Genomic DNA, 6,000 nt, shown 5'->3' with positions numbered 1-6,000 from the left:
GTTCATCCCTCGCTTTCAGCTCCATCGATCCCAATTACCACAACCAAGGACCCGAATCCCTGAAACAGAACCTCAACACATACGCAAATATAGTGCATTTCGCCGCAGTCCAACTTCCACCGTGGCAAAACCAAAAGTCCTAGCTTTTTTGGCTATTGGTACCTTTCCTATGTGTGTGCTTGTGCATGTGTGTGTGTGTGTGTGTGTGTGTGTGTGTATAGAATTGGGTGGTTTCCCATCCGGAGCAGCCGTTGTGCTGCTTATTAAACAAAGGCTGTCTAAAGCTGTCCTAATCCTTTCCCATAGCTATCCCTGACTGCACATATAGACACACACAGGTTTCTGCACAGTTACTGAAGTCCAGTGCTCAGCAACACATTTTGTCCTCTGTCAACCCCTAGACGAGAGAGAGAGAGAAAGCGAGTGTTAGCTACACACTACACATTCTAAAGAAACTGTGCGTGTATATGTGTGTGTGTCTGTCTGTTTCTGTGTGTGTAGCCAGTCCACAGTATGGCACACAGTACCACCAAAGCAGCACCAAACAAAACCCTGTATCATCTGTTTATAAACTCCTCAGACTTGTCTTCCATCCATACTATGATGTGACATGCAGTACTGCTGAAAAACTCCCTATAGGGATTCACAACACCAATGTAAGTCCATCAACTTATTTACATCACCTCATTTTCGGTGTATAATAGTTTTGGAGGCTCGGCCCACAGGAAAGCTTGGCTTGTAAACCAATGACCAAAATGTCTAGGGAGATTCTCAGTCATTCAGGTCATGTAGGTCCAATTGCCACAGCCCAGTGGAAGTGTGCAAGAGACTTACTTCGCCTGTTGTATGAGGAATTACAATAAAAGTTGCTTTGTGCAGGAATTGAATAGATCACATACATTTTATATTATTAGTTGTTGTCACAGACATATAGCCAATTTTGATCTCCTGATTTTTTTATTTAAATACTCATTTACAGTATTTAGTGTACAGTTTATTACAAAGCTTAGCAGCATTCAACCAAACCATTTATAGAAAAAAGCTATCTCAAGTTTGCATTTCTTCATTGTTTCACCTTGACAGAGAGGAGAGTCACTGGACTGCCTGACGCCTGATAACTAAGTCGTATCTGATGTTAGATGTATCTGTATTTATTTTACTGCCAGCTAGGTAGTCGGGGTTATCTCCAGTCATTCTAAAGAAACTCTGTGCATGTGTGTGTGTGTGTGTGTGTGTGTGTGTGTGTGTGTGCGTGTGTGTGTAGGTCTGCAAATGCATGTGTGTAATTAGGCTTCTGTGTTTGTGAATGTTCGCTCACTATATGTCTAAATGAGACTGAAAGTGTGTCCCTATCTATGTTTGTGCACAGCTGTTTGCTGTGATATTATCAGCCCTGATGTGTGTGAGCATGGCACACTGTGACTTTAGTGATAATTGAAACATACACATTTTCTATGGCCATCTCCATGGAGCTGTGTGTGTGTGTGTCTGTGTGTGTGTGTGTGTGTGTGTGTGTGTGTATGTGTGTGTGAAAGCAACATTGACAGTACAGATAATTACCTTAAAATGTGTCTGTACTCTCAAGTCATCACTTATGGAGATTACATCCATTGACTTGTTTTATGCATTCATACACATACACACCCCATCTCTCCATGTCCCTCAAAAACACACACACTCTCTAAAGCAGTGGAGATTTGAGAAGGGCTGAGGCTATTTGAAGAGCTGCTTCAGACACACGCTTTCCCAAATAATTTCAATGCATCTCATTGAAGTGTCCTCAACTCGGACACAGCTGTGATGGACAGATGCACATTTATTGCACACTCTCACATTTACACAGAGCTGTTGCTTCAAAAAAGTGTGAATTATGTGTATGACCAAGAAGTGCATCACCACAAGCACCTCTTTGTTTCAACACAAAGAGCAGGTCAAAAACATCATTAGTCTCAGGCTGTAGCACACACGTACACTCTTCAGACACACACACACACACATACACACAGTTGTATAGAAGCTAATACTATTGCCAGTAGGTGTTCTAGGCCCAGTGAGACTCCGAAGCAATCACTGCACACGCGGTAGGAAGAGAATCTCTCTGACACACACATGCACACAGAGTAGCAGCATGTTTACCCCAAAAGAAAGATATTGAAGATTAATGAAATAAAGAGGGGGCATGGAAGGAAACAACAAAAAGAAAGGGAGAGTAAAATTGTTTACATTTCTTTTGTCCAGCATGTACAAAGCCACAAAAGGCAGACCTTTCTGTAACCTTGTCCTTAAGAGTCAAGGCATAAATCACTGTAAATTGTGTTTGTTCACTCTAATCCAACTGGAACAGTGCAGTCAGCACCTATGTGCACATACCCTCTCAGACAAACATATGTGGGTCTAAACCTGGCCTCTTTTCTGTTTAAACCTGTAAATTCACATCAGCCTCACATAAAGCTCTGACATCAGCTTTTAGAGAATATAAAATACACACTTAGGTCTGGTTTAAACACTTCAAATAGTTGAACTTGCTGTTTTGCATCAGTAGTTATGAATTGATGCACTTGCAGCATCACCTAAAAATTAGACATTCACACACACACACACACACACACGCACGCACGCACACACACACACACACACACACACATACATGCTGTTTAGGCTCTTCAATCTCTCACTTTGATTTTACTCTTTCCCTCTGTTTGCATGACTGCATGGTGTAATCCCAGTCAGGCCAGAGGAATGTTCCTGTGTTGTTCTGGTGTCTGAGCTTGTATACACAAACATCGAACTGTGAAAGCGATAGACGGTCGCTTAGATGCATGTGCACAAAGCGAGAGTGGAAAACCACAGAAGAGGAGCGATGACAAAGAGATGTTATACCTCGCCATCCCTCCTCCTCCACCACCCCCTCCTTCCACTCTCCTCCCATCCCCCATCATTCATTCACAGGCATCAAGGTCAGACCATGTTACAAATGAAGCACTGCTCCACCCCTCTCCTATCCACTTTACAGACACACACTTATAAACACAAACACACACACACACGGGCTGACAAACACCCACAGCTGTAACTCACTGCTTGCTGTGACATCATTAATACAACACAGTGTCCACAGTGACATCATTAATAAGAGCTGGGGTGCTGACTTCTCCTTAATGGCTTCCTAAATATGACAGGCCTGACACATTGTCCATGTGGTGGTCCTGTGTGTGTATGCATGTGTGTGTGTGAGTGTGTGCGTGCGTGTGTGTGTGTGTGTGTGTGTGTGTGTGTGAGTGTGCGCGTGTGTTCCTGACTAGCAGAAAGGCCCATGCATACACTAGTGCCTGATTTACACTGCAGGATACTGTTTGCAGGGTGCAAGCAAATGTCAGCCAAAGCAAGGTTTCTGTCTTTTTTGAGCAATTAGGGAAACAGTGTCTGTCCCATCCAGTGACACAGCCTCACATGCTTACAGACACAAATGCAGAAAGATGCACACAAAGACTGTGCTAGTTTCCTGGTTGATGGCCTTCACTGAGCTGAAGATGGATTGTGAATAATTAGAGAGATAATTGCCCAGCCAGGGGAGAAAGGGAAGATCAATGACTGATCTTTGAGTGAGTTTGTGTGTATGGGGAGGGGCAGTAGTAGAAGGACAAATATATTTATCGACTCTCTACATGTAATTTTGGGTGCTACTGATTGTAGAGACCATAAAGCCAACACCAACTTGCATTATTAAAGCTGTGCACAATATGGTCCAGTTACAATATAAACTAATAGACATGAGCTCAGAAATTCAGACAGTGCTCTACATATTAAATAAATATATATATATATATATATATATATATATATATATATATATATATATATATATATATATATATAGCAGTGTAACAGATAGCTACCAACGGTGTTGTCATGGAAGTAAAAACCAATTGGCTTGGAAGTAGTGTGCACATAAAAGGAAATGTTACAACGGAAGAGTGTTTCATCCTGTGCCTTTGTTCAGTCTGACATCAGTAGAAACAGACTTCCTTGCCTTCATTTGGCAGACAAGATAGAAGGAATAGAAAAGTGCATGGCAGGTCAGACTGCACCTGCTAAGCAACGGATATATTGTCATGGCAAGGCTTCTCGTTCTCTCTGTTTCTGTCTTTGATAGACTCACACACACACACACACACACAAACGCATGCCGAGACGCAGACACATGCATAAATCTATGACAAAAGCTTGATCAGAGCCTCCTGCTTCCTCCTAAACTTCTTCCAAATCTTTGTCTCTCTTTTACACTCCTGCTGCTCTCTCTCTGTGCTCCTCCTTTCACCTACTTCTCCTCACTCAGACAAAGGTGAGCACACTTCAGATTGAGAATCCGACTGGGGCCCAGCGCGTGCTTATTATTAGCACATAAACTCTCACACACACACACACACACACACACACATCTATACACACACTCTGACATACATGATGAGTTGCCTACACCTCCCATGGCAGCCAAACAATGAGCCTCACTGACATTCATCTCCGTCGTATTTATCTCCTGGCAGAAAAGAAAAACGCAGTGGGCCTTGCTATCTGCGAGCTCTTTTCTTGTCATTTTCTCTATGCCATGCATTTACATTTCAGTCCTTTAGCACCTATCCCTATTCACAGTCCTCAAATCTAGGATCCTTTAATTTAGTATCTAGGCTACTAACAAAGGCAAATAACTAAGACAGCATCACTGTCATCACTATTAATAGAAGTTCCTCTGCTGTGCATATTTTTAAGGGTCATTATAATATGTGGGGCAGACACTGTGGGGAGGTGTCTAACAGAGGAGGGATAAGACATAAACTGTATAAAAGGGGGCAGCTGTGGGTGTAATGCTGTACCAGATATGCAGTGCCAGGTCAAACCCGGACTCGGCACACACATCTCCATATGAAAGCACCTCTGTGCGACTCAAAACACTATGTATGCATTTCTAATGCAGCTCAAATACAGAACTGGGAATTCATCCACTGCTACATGTGAGTGTCTGTGTTTAAGCAGGTGCTCAGACGACAAATAGTAATCACTCTGAATTAAGCTAGTCTTGTCTACACCTGCCACAACACATATCCACTGGCAAATACTCCATCCCTGAATAGGACAGGTCATTTTTTGAGCATCCATCGAGCCATGTCATCCAAATAACAAAGGAAGCAGAGCTGTGATAACTAGGCGTTCACTCCTCTAATTACAGCTAAACTGGTGTTAAGCAGTGAGGTTATGATGTCTAAATTGGGTTCTCACAGCATGCCACCTTCCCAGTTTGAATTATAAGAGGGAAAATCTCCAGCAGCGCAGGCTTGTCTGTCTTTGTGTCTTACTGCCTGTCAGTCGATTCATGATCTCAGACTGGAACGGGGCAGCTTACAGTAAAGCTGGAAACTGACTGACAGCTTAAGTCAAAAACATGAAATATGTTATGTTTCACCACCTCCCAACAGATGACACCCTAGGGAAGGGTAGTTAAGTTTAATGGTTTATTTAATTTGGAGACGTGTGTGTGCGTGTGTGTGTGTGTGTGTACATGAGCCTTCGTGTGTTTATTTTGAAGTATGGAGGCATTAAAGTTGCAACAAAGTTGTGTGGGCTAATGACTTCATGCACAGTAAATTGGCCAACCTGGTTATTTCCATGCAACGCTTACTTATGCCAACTTGGATCTACCACATGCACATTTAGAAACAAACACGCTAAAAGCTGAATCCTAACATTCAATCTGGCTGTGCCAGATATTACTTTCTGCTTCCAAGCTGTAGTACTGAGGTATGTGTCTATTGTTGAAGAGTGTCATATAATCTTTGGGTGCTAAAATGATAGAAACCGTACATTCTAGCCAGAAAAAGACTTACATCTGGGGAAAATGAATTAAGAATGTACAACCAGGACAACCAAATAACCTGATGCTAGATTCAAAATGCATTTTGTGGATGCAAGCTTTCTCCTGAGGTGCTTTATTCCTTCAGCTCCAAA

This window comes from Channa argus, chromosome 11 (assembly GCF_033026475.1).
Source record: "Channa argus isolate prfri chromosome 11, Channa argus male v1.0, whole genome shotgun sequence".
Taxonomy (NCBI): Eukaryota; Metazoa; Chordata; class Actinopteri; order Anabantiformes; family Channidae; genus Channa; species Channa argus.
The sequence above is the reverse complement of the archived record's forward strand: the minus strand, read 5'-3'. Positions refer to the sequence as shown.